This window comes from Lutra lutra, chromosome 6 (assembly GCF_902655055.1).
Source record: "Lutra lutra chromosome 6, mLutLut1.2, whole genome shotgun sequence".
NCBI classification, from domain to species: domain Eukaryota; kingdom Metazoa; phylum Chordata; class Mammalia; order Carnivora; family Mustelidae; genus Lutra; species Lutra lutra.
Window position 1 is genome coordinate 121,536,733 of NC_062283.1, and position 10,484 is coordinate 121,547,216.

Consider the following 10,484-nt stretch of genomic DNA (forward strand, 5'->3'; position numbering starts at 1 on the left):
TTCCAGAATCTAAATATAGAATGTTTCCATCAACCCAAAAGGTTCATTGCTGCTCCCTCCCAATCACCAAACCACTTCCTGCACCAGATAAAAAATAACTTGCTTCCCATTGCGATAAGTCAGATTGTCCTTTATTCTTGAGTTACATGTAAGTGAAATAATATGTGTGTATTCTTTTGTGTCTAGGTTATTCTGCACAGCCTATCTTTAGATTTATCCCTGTTACGTATATCAGTAGTTTGTTCCTTTTTACTGATGAATCATAACCATTATGTGGACATATCCACTCACCCGTTGATAAAAATTTGTATTGTTTCTTGTGCCAAAGTGTTTCTTTCTTTTTTTTTTTTTAAACACAATGGCTTTTTTTTTTTTTTTTTAATTTATTTATTTGAGAGACAGAGAGAGAGCATGAGAGGGGAAGTCAGAGGGAGAAGCAGACTCCCCATGGAGCTGGGAGCCCGATGTGGGACTCGATCCGAGGACTCCAGGATCATGACCTGAGCCAAAGGCAGTTGCTTAACCAACTGAGCCACCCAGGTGCCCCCAAAGTGTTTCTAAAATGGCTGCCAACATTTTACATTTCTACCAGCAATATATGAGACTTCTAGTTGTTCCACATCCTCATCAATAGTCAATGCTGTCAGTCTTCAGCCATTCCAGGAGGTGGGTGGTAAACATCTTGTTTTAAATTTGCATTTCTCAATTGGCTAGTAATGACGTGGAGCATTTTTTCACATCTTTATTTGCCATTTGTATCTTCTTTAGTGAAATGTCTATTTTGCCCATTTTTCAGAATCAGGTTTTTTTGTTTTCATATTATTGAGTTGTAAGAGTTCTTTGTACATTCTAGATATAAGTTTTTTATCAGATATATATTTTGGAAATATTTTCTCCCAGTCTGTGCCTGGTTTCTCATCTATTTGATAATATCTTTTAAAGAGAAAACATTTCAATTTTTTATTAAGTCCAATTCATCATTTTTTCCCTTTTATGGCATATTTTTGTGAATCCTAGCAAACATTTTACTTAAGAGCAATGTCAAATATAATTTCAAAAATTCTAGAACAGATAGTATTTAATACCTTAAACCTGGGAACAGTTAATTGCACATTAGTGAAATTTTAAGATGATACCAAACTGGATGCCTCAAACACTTCTGGTGGGAATGCAAAATGGTATAGTCACTTTGGAAAACTTTGCCAGTTTATTATAAAGCTCAACATACCCTTACCAAACCATTTAGCAATTCCATTCCTACATTATTTATCCAAGAGCACTGAAAACCCATTTTCAAACAAAAACCTGTACACAAATATTTATGTATTTATTCATTATCACTCCAATCTGGAAACATGAAAGATGTCCTTCAACAGGTGAAAGGATAAACAACCATATATCCATACAATGAAATATTACTCAGTAATAAAACAGAATGAACCACTGATTCAGCAAATAGCACAGATGACCTTAAAATGATTTTGTAAGTGAAAGAAGCTGTACCAAAAGCTACATATTGTAGAACTTCATTTATAGGATATTCTGGAAAAGGCAAAACTATAGGGAAAGCAAACGGATCAGTGATTGTGAGTGAGTTAGAGGACAAGATAGGTTGCCTCCATGACTACAATGGGCACACACTAAGGAATTCCTTGGGTGATAGAACTGTTCTGTATGCTTTTGATTTCAATCTTTGTTTTGGACCAAAACAAAGTCAAGTTGAAGATTTAATATCTTCATATTGGCTTATATCATGGGGGTCCTACTTTATTAGTCTGTTCTTGACCAGCACACTCTGAAAGATACCTCTTAGTTGACATGTCCTGCCCATTTTTGTGTCTAGGACAAAGCCCCATCACAGAGACCCTTCCACTCACCTGGCTTTAGGGAACTACCTGTCTAGATGAGAGAACATGAAGTGACCTTCATGACTTCACATAGAAACCCAACCAGGAACAAATCAGCCAACACAGATCTGCATTTGTATGTAGAAACAGAATTACCTATCTTAAAAATAAGGAAACAGGTTGGGCCATTAGAGCAAATGGTCTCCAATAAAAGTGAGTGAACAACAGGAGGATAGTTTTAAAATTATAATTGTTATCTTTAGTGTGAATTAATAGAGCATAGGATTCACATAACATGGAGAAACTAATTTAAAAATTTTTTAAGGTCTTTGAAATTAAAAATACAATAGCCAAATTCAAAATTTAAACAAAAAAAAGTGTAAGTAACTTAGAAGACAGATGCAAGAAACCTAATGCCTATATAAAATCAATGTGAAAGACTGAAGCTGAAGGAAATTTAAGGAAATGCTAAAAGTTAATGTACTATTTCAGGAATTCTAAAGAAAAAAACTGACTCAAACTCTTATTCACATAGAAAAACAAACAATACAATGAAAAATATTTCTGGACATGCAAACATACTTCCTGTAACTCTTCTTAAAAAATATTCAAGACCGTATTCCAGTCAAAAACCAAAGAAAGGAAAGTAAATATTTTTAAAAGGGAAAGATGCAATATTCAAGTAACTAGTGATCTGAAGTCAAATTTAAATCTTTACAGACACAGTATTGGTGAAGACAAAAAGGATGGTTAGGGGCAAAAACACAAGAAATGTAAAAAAGAAATCAAATCAATAAAACTAAGAATGTAGGGAAAGCAAGGAGCCACACCCCTTATACCTCCATTACTGAATGGAGGTATAAGGGAACAGTTACAGATGATCTTAGAACTCCTGAACTTGAAAGAGAAAGAAAAAAAAAGGTAAATATGAATAGGTTAAATTTTCCTATTAAAAGATAAAGTCTTTTGGACAAGGTATCTTTGTAATGAAAATGTTCTGTATTTGACTATGGTGGTAGTCACAAGATCTACATAAAATTGCAGAGAATTAAATGCAAACACACACAAGTACATGTAAAAGTCATGAAATCTGGATAAGGTCTATAGATTGTACCAATGTCAATTTCCTGGGTATAATACTGTACTATAATTATGCAAAATGTTACCACAGTTGGTAACTAGATGAAGTATACATAGGACTTTTCTGTATTATCTTTTATAATTGCATGTGAATCTATAATTATCTTTTTTTTTTTTTTTTCCCAGAGGGAGGGCACAGAGCCCAATGTGAGGTTTGATCTCATGACCCTGAGATCAGGACCTGAGCCGAAATCCTGAGATCAAAAGTCGGATGCTTAACAGACTGAGCCACCCAGGCACCCCCTATAATGATCTTTCTTAAAAAAGTTTAAAAATGCAAGAAAATAAACGAACTTTAAAATTAGGAGGAGGGAAGACTAGGGAGAGAAATAAAAGTCCAGTTATATGATGTTTGATGTTTAAAAGAGGCAAGTAAAGCAAAATGATGTGGAAAAACTAAATAGATGAGCAATAAAGATCTGGCACACAGAAAACTGACAGAGATGGCAATAGTAATATCAGGCATTATAGACTCCAAGGTAAAAATCATTAAACAAGGCAAAAAGGATATTTTATATTTTGTAAGATGAAAATGCAAACAATTATACACAGGATGAATTCAACCAAATTCATAGTCACAGTAGGAAACCAATCTATTTTGCTTACTGATTTGTCAATTTTGAGGGGAAAAAATAATACAGTATAATAAATGTGTCAGGAAAAACAACAGGGAAAGGATGGCTTATCAAAAAAAAAAAAAAAAAAGTGTTTTAGAGAGATACCACCTCACACCAGTCAGAATGCCTAAAATTAACCAGTCAGGAAATGACAGACGCTGGCGAGGATGCAGAGAAAGGGGAACCCTCCTACACTGTTGGTGGGAATGCAAGCTGGTGCAACCACTCTGGAAAACAGCATGGAGTTTCCTCAAAAAGTTGAAAATAGAGCTACCCTACGACCCAGCAATCGCACTACTAGGTATTTACCCTAAAGATACAAATGTAGTGATCCAAAGGGGCACATGCACATGAATGTTTATAGCGGCAATGTCCACAATAGCCAAACTATGGAAAGAACCTAGATGTCCATCAACAGATGAATGGATAAAGAAGATGTGGTCTATATATACAATGGAATACTATACAGTCATCAAAAGAAATGAAATCTTGCCATTTGCGACGACGTGGATGGAACTAGAGGGTATTACGCTGAGCGAAATAAGTCAATCAGAGAAAGACAACTATCATATGATCTCCCTGATATGAGGAAGTTGAGAGGCAATGTGGGGGGCTTGGGTATAGGAAAGGAATAAATGAAACAAGATGGGATCGGGAGGGAGACAAACAATCTCAAAAAACAAACTGAGGGTTGCTGGGAGGAGGGGGTTAGGGAGAGGGTGGTTGGGTTATGGACATTGGGGAAGGTATGTGCTATGGTGAGTGCTGTGAAGTGTGTAAATCTGGCAATTCACAGACCTGTACCCCTGGGGCTGATAATACATTATATGTTAATTAAAAATTAAAAATTATTTTAAAAATTTAAAAAATGTTTTAGAAAAATGTTCAGATATTTAGAAAAATAAATTTGGAATATTATCATAGCAACCATTCTTCATCTAAATTAATGATACAAAATATCCAGTTAGGGGAATTTGTACAAAGTATTTTAATAATCTTGGGGTAGAATCTTAGCATTCATAAAGGCAGAGAATAATAGAACTGACAACATAAGTGTTATAAAAATTTCTGTAAAGCAAAAGTTCCCAGAAAAAGCATTAAAGGAATGGACTAAGAAAAAAATATACTATCAAATGGTGTGCCAAGTCACTAGTAGCCACTACATGTAAAGAGCTATTACAAACCAGTAAGACAAAGAGAAACACTTCAGCAGAAAACTAAGTAGATGATGAACATGTAAGTTACAAAAGATGCAAATGACCTTAATTTACAGATATTTAACTCCATCAATAAACAAAGAAGATGCAAAATTAAAACAGTAAAAAAAAAAACAACAGCATTTTTCATCCATAAAATTACTAAAATGTAAAAAATGACAATATCACCTTGATACAATTCTTCACAGGTCTCTCATGTTTCTGCATGTCTTATAAATGGGGCACTGATAGCTTTTGTTCCAGACTATCTTTTCAAGGAGGTCTATATTTAGCAAACATCCATGGTAGATAAAGTGAGGTTTCCCTTTGAAGAGGACAGGTTTGTTTATTATCCAGCATAATAAATATAATGCCTCTCCCTAGGACAAAGTTTAGGTGAGTTTATTTGCAGCCCATTATGGAAGATTCGGGTTCCCTAAACTCAGGGTTCCTGTCCTGTAATCTACTGTGTGTGCTTGAGTCATCTCATCCTTACCACATCACCCAGCAGGAAATGGGGTTCAAGGAAGCAGCACAAGAAAATGATGATACTCTGGCTACTGTTGTTGCTGTGCCTTGTCTCTGGCCCTGAAGTCTCATGTCTTTTGCCAGTATACATGAAACTGTTGCCTTGCTAGTAGGGTAAATCTCCAGATCTGTGGCAATCCACGGCAATGATATGGCAGCAGCAGCATTCTTACAGTGTATAAATTGACTCTTCCAACACCTGTTCAAGAGCAATATGGCACAATCTATCCTAATTTAAAATGTAGGTAGCCTTTGACCAAGCAATTGCTTGTCTAAGCATTTACACCAAGGAAATAAACAAATTGCTAATATACACATACAAAATGAATAACAGAAATAAATTTCTATTCTGTAACAGAAATAAATTTGAAATAGCTTAAATTTCTATTCTGCAATAGAAATAAATCTGAAACAGCTTAAATATCAACAAGGAATCAGTTAAATAAATTTTAGGTTATTTCTCACTGAAATACCAGAAAGACTTTCAAAAGATAGTATTACATGCTCTGTCACAGAAAGATGTTCATCAATTATTACTAACTGGAAGTTATAGAAAATTCTATACAGTACACTGCCATTTATGAAACAAATATACACTGATGTACACTGATATACATGTATTTTTAGTGTCTGGAAGAACAAATGATTAATGGTGATCCCTGGGAAATGGGGTTATAGACCAAGTGGGCACACAACACTTTCATTTTCTCCTTTGGCTACTTCTGTTATTACTTGACATTTTTTTTGAAGAATGCAGATATTTATTTTATAATCTAATAAAGTTTCTAAGCATCTGTTATGGCAGCACTTGAAAATTCATTACATTTAAGACATCCAGTTGCAATGGTAAAGTAGAAATGGACAAGGGGCTGTCCTGGGTGTCACTTCTATGGGCACTTATCCCTCAGAGCTACTGAAACAAGGTACAGAAAGTCCTGAGTCATAGCTGAGGAAAAACACACTACACTTACTAATAACACAATCCAAAGTTAAAGGGCGTGCAGATTTTGAAAAGCTGCTTTTCTACGTACAACTCTGAAGAGCAACTCTACATGGCAGGTTCTGAGGTACCAAGAGAAGGGATTTATTTAGCAATGGTTAATGAATCAACACACCATGAAATAGGTTAGCTAGAAAAAATAATAATTTCAAGAATAGACAAGAAACTTTAAAGGGGCGGGAGGAGGCGAGTGGTAAGGACACCTGGGTGGCTTAGTCGGTTGAGCATTCTACTCTTGATTTTGGCGCAGGTCATGATCTCAGGGTTTGGGGACAGAGGCCCTGCTCTGCAGGTTCAGCTCTGTGCTCATTGCAGAGTCTGCTTGAACCTTCCTCTCCTCCTCCCTCTGCCCCTCCCCACTGCTCACATTCTCTCTAAATAAATAAATAAATAAAATCTTTTAAAATAAACAGAAAAATAGAAGGGGGTAAGGAAATCAATTTAACCCCATTAAGTGGGGTTTAGTGGTCTACGACACACCAGACACTGTTTGAATCAATAGACATTCAACACATTATAAAGCTAGAGTAAGAAAAGCAGCATGGTATCAGCACAAGAAGCCAGAGATCACTGATGAGCAGTTCAGAAAATGTCCTTACAATACACAAGAATCAGGACCTTGGATAAATAGAGTATTTGTTATCGGTAGGGAAAAACAGAATCCAACAAATGATGATGGGGTCAGTGGCTAATAATTTTGGGTGGGGGGGAAGCACCTTACTTCATTTCTCACACTAAAATATACTTCAGGTAGGTTAAAGACTTTTGGATGAAGACTAAGATCATTAAAAGCACTAAAAGAAAACAGGTGGATATATATTACAGTTCATGTGGCAAAAAGTCTGAGAGGACATCAAAGTTAGCTACACAAAGTTAAGACAGAATGTTGATCACAGGAAAATCATGATGACGAGGCAGTAGCTAACAATATTTTAAAATGCCACATACACAGTACTATATTTGCCTTGCTCCATCACAGCATTATAAGGAAGAAATTAACCATTTTACATAGAGATGACCTCCCCGATTTTCAAGTAAGTAACAGAAGAGAAACGCAGGATATTGCAGGATTCAGAAAAGCCAAAATTTGAGACAGTCTAAAAAGTTGATACTCAAAAGAGATATGAAAAGAAGGATCCAATTCAGTGAGCAATTAGAGAGTGCCTAACCACAGAGTGATGCACGTTACCACTAGGAAGACAAGTGTGCTCTTTTCCCCAGTAACTGAGTATCGAATAAAGAACTGTTGGATAGTTGATGTATTAAGAAAATCTCCCTTTACTTAACCAACAGGTATAATATATAGTACAGATCTACAGAGGCATCAAGAGAGCTTTTTAAGGATAAAATGTGCCTGAAACCAAGGACTGCACGCCAGGAAGCAGCAGTAAAGGCAGCTTGTGTCCTCAAACGAATAGGAACAAACAAGATCACCACACATGGTGTTGAATCCTCTAGGGCAAAACGCCAAACACGGTATCTGGTCAACGCCACTGCCTGACCACAGGTTTGTATCACTTTGACTTCCTATTTATTCGTATATTTCAATTAGTGGCTGCATCCCGAGGCTATGTGGCAATAAACATTTGGGAACCATCAAGGCAATCCAAAACCACTCCCACTGTAAGCAGGTTGACAAGGAGGCCAAGGGGATGGTCACCATCAACACTACACTCTGAGGGCACCCTTAAACATAGAAGCAAGGTTGCTGCCGGTATCCTGTTGCAGTCCTGAAGACATGGGCCTGGTCAGTTAAACACCGACGATGCCAGGGGAAACCAAGGCAACACGCACAAGAGCAACAAGTACACAGGCGGGCAGGTGGCCGACGCGCGACTGCAGGGTCAGCACGGCCGGCTGACAGCGCGATGTAAACAACCCTGGGCAGGGTGGACGCCGGGACAACGCTTCACGCCGTGCAGAGTGGGGCAGAGAAGCAGCACCCAAGGCACGTAAGGCGCTCGCAGGTGCCCAGCAAGCTCCGAAAGCGCGGCTCGGGCTTCGGGGGGAGGGGCGACCGGTGGGGAAACCTCTGCCCCGCGCCCAGGCTCCCCCAAACACGGCGCTCCGCCCTGGCCCGGCCCCGCCCCAGCGCTGAAGGAGGAAGACGGAGACCCGCAGGAGGAAAAAGTAAAGGAAGGGCCGTACCCTGCAGGGTCCGGGAGAGGTGCACACCGTGGGGTTCACCACCGACCCAGGCGGCACCGGGAGACGCCGGCGCGGGGGCGGCTCCCAGAGTCCCGCGCTGCGGCGCGCCTGCGGCGAGGCCGGCCCAGCGCGACCCGGAAGGAACACGCGAAGACCGCGAGGAGGGGCGGGGCCGAGCCAGAGGGGGGCGGGGCCAGAGGGGAGGCGGAGCGCCGCTCCCGCCGGAGTCCGGCGCGGCGTCTGGGCCGCCCTCTCCTAGGCCGAGGGGAGGAGCTTCCTACTGACTTCCCAGCTCCAGTAGTGCCCTACAAATTGCCCAGTTACTGCCCAGCGGGCAGTGGTTGAAATCCACTGCGGGAGTAACCCGTTCCTCTCACCAGCCTGCCATCTGTAGTGTAGTCCTGCTAGGGCTTTTGCTGTCCAGAGTTGGTGGGTCAGGTAATGCATAGGGATTATGGGTGATAAGGTCCTCAGAGCAAAAGTGGGAAATAAATTCTAGGTGCTCTAGAGGCGTAATTCACCGAGTTTGCAAACGTCTTCTGCCCCAGATACAAAGCCGTCCTGCAAACTCATTTCCCTCACGTGTGGAAACCGTGACCATGATCCCTCATGAAACAGATGCTCTCACGTCTCCCTTACTCAGTTACTTTATTTTCAGTAGATACAATATCAACTTTTTAAAGTTTGCATTATACTGATCTCATTACAAGATTTCTAATGAAATGGAAAAACATTGAATAATGAAGAGACGTTAACACATTACTTGTTATCTAGTTGCCCCTAAAGAGGAAAATAATAAAAATATTTATACATTATATATATGAACTGAACTGATACATGATGTGCAATAAAAATGGTATGCAAAACTAGATACTTATAAAAAGAATGTAATGTGCAAAATAAATTGCATGCAAACTGCACATTTTAAAGCAGTTTGGTTGTTGGTTTTTTTAAATTTATTTATTTGTTTATTTATTTGGCAGAGAGAGATCACAAGCAGGCAGAAAGCCAGGCAGAGAGAGAGGGAGAAGCAGGCTCCCTACTGAGCAGGGAGTCCAATGCGGGGCTTGATCCCAGGACCCTGGGACCATGACCTGAGCTGAAAGCAGAAGCTTAACCCTCTGAGCCACCCAGGTGCCCCTGTTGGTTTGTTTGTTTTTTTTAAGATTCCTTTTAAGATTAAAAATTTGAGAGACCGAGAGAGAGAGAGAGAAAGAAAGAGCGCACAAGTAGAGGGGTAAGGGTCAGAGGGAAAGGGAGAAGCAGGCTCCTCACTGAGCAGGGAGCCTGATCCGGGGCTCAATCCCAGGATTCTGGGATCATGACCCGAATGAAAGACAGATGCTTGACCGACTGAGCTACCCAGGCATCTCCAAAACTAGACATTTTAAAAAGGACTTGAAGCTTAATCTTCAATTTCCCTTGAGTGTGGGCACCTTAGTGAGTTGCTTCCAGAGAATGTGGAAGGGAGGAAAAAGTAGCTTTATTGTGGAGAAACCTGGTAAACACTACATTGGCCAGATGAAAGTTAACATCATCAGTGATAAACCAAGTTGATAGCATGCACCCTGATAATGGTGTGATGAGGAAGACACTTCATAATTTTCTTTCTCAAAACCCATAAATCCAGTCTGACCTTGAGAAAACATTAGAAAACCCGGAAAAACCTACAAAATACCTGAAAAAACTGTCTAGCTAATGGAAAAAATATAACAAAACAAATAAAGAAAAACTGAGAAATTGTCACAGACCTGATGGGAACTTGGATGTTAGGACCACTAAATGTAACATGGTATTTTGAATGGGATCCTCAAATGTGAAGTGGATGTTAGTGGGAAAACTAGTGAAATAGGAATGGAATTTAGTTAGCAGTGATATACTAATGTTGGTGTCTATTACAATATATGATGTTAACAAATAAGGGGCAAATGGATGAGTGGTATATAGAACCTTCTGTACCACCACTGTGACTTTTCTGCAAATCCCAAGTCTATTCTAAAATCAAAAG

At 39.2% G+C, this 10,484-nt stretch overlaps 1 protein-coding gene across 1 annotated transcript in view; it reads right to left on the bottom strand.

The window, feature by feature from the left end:
- FBXL4 (F-box and leucine rich repeat protein 4) overlaps nt 1-8,619 on the bottom strand; it is a 77,852-nt gene extending 69,233 nt beyond the window's left edge. Inside the window, exon 1 of the mRNA XM_047733672.1 lies at nt 8,477-8,619. The gene's annotated coding sequence lies outside the window, so the exon portion shown is untranslated. The remainder of the gene's footprint in view (nt 1-8,476) is intronic.
- Between the last annotated feature and the right edge of the window lie 1,865 nt (nt 8,620-10,484).